Source organism: Bison bison, unplaced genomic scaffold (assembly GCF_000754665.1).
Source record: "Bison bison bison isolate TAMUID 2011002044 unplaced genomic scaffold, Bison_UMD1.0 scf7180017864152, whole genome shotgun sequence".
NCBI classification, from domain to species: Eukaryota; Metazoa; Chordata; class Mammalia; order Artiodactyla; family Bovidae; genus Bison; species Bison bison.
In genome coordinates, this window is record NW_011494724.1 from 1,116,529 (window position 1) to 1,117,773 (window position 1,245).

Below are 1,245 nucleotides of genomic sequence, written 5' to 3' on the forward strand. Positions count from 1 at the left end.
TTTTTCCAATGAGTCAATTCTTCGCTTGAGGTGGTCAAAGTACTGAAGTTTCAGCTTTAGCATCATTCCTTGCAAAGAAATCCCAGGGCTGATCTCCTTCAGAATGGACTGGTTGGATCTCCTTGCAGTCCAAGGGACTCTCAAGAGTCTTCTCCAACACCACAGTTCAAAAGCATCAGTTCTTCGGCACTCAGCCTTCTTCACAGTCCAACTCTCACATCCATACATGACCACAGGAAAAACCATATCCTTGACTAGACGGACATTTGTTGGCAAAGTAATGTCTCTGCTTTTGAATATGCTATCTAGGTTGGTCATAACTTTCCTTTCAAGGAGTAAGCGTCTTTTAATTTCATGGCTGCAGTCACCATCTGCAGTGATTTGGGAGCCCCAAAAAATAAAGTCTGACACTGTTTCCGTTTCCCCATCTATTTCCCATGAAGTCATGGGACCGGATGCCATGATCTTCGTTTTCTGAATGTTGAGCTTTAAGCCAACTTTTTCACTCTCCACTTTCACTTTCATCAAGAGGCTTTTTAGTTCCTTTTTACTTTCTGCCATAAGGGTGGTGTCATCTGCATATCTGAGGTTATTGATGTTCCTCCCGGCAATCTTGATTCCAGCTTGTGTTTCTTCCAGTCCAGCATTTCTCATGATGTACTCTGCATAGAAGTTAAATAAACAGGGTGACAATATACAGCCTTGACGTACTCCTTTTCCTATTTGGAACCAGTCTGTTGTTCCATGTCCAGTTCTAACTGTTGCTTCCTGACCTGCATACAAATTTCTCAAGAGGCAGATCAGGTGGTCTGGTATTCCCATCTCTTTCAGAATTTTCCACAGTTTATTGTGATCCACAATATGTCACAGGCTTTGGCATAATCAATAAAGCAGAAATAGATGTTTTTCTGGAACTCTCTTGCTTTTTCCATGATCCAGCGGATGTTGGCAATTTGATTTCTGGTTCCTCTGCCTTTTCTAAAACCAGCTTGAACATCAGGAAGTTCACAGTTCATGTATTGCTGAAGCCTGGCTTGGAGAATTTTGAGCATTACTTTACTAGCATGTGAGATGAGTGCAATTATGCAGTAGTTTGAGCATTCTTTGGCATTGCCTTTCTTTGGGATTGGAATGAAAACTGACCTTTTCCAGTTCTGTGACCACTGCTGAGTTTTCCAAATTTGGTGGCATATTGAGTGCAGCACTTTCACAGCATCATCTTTCAGGATTTGAAATAGCTCCACT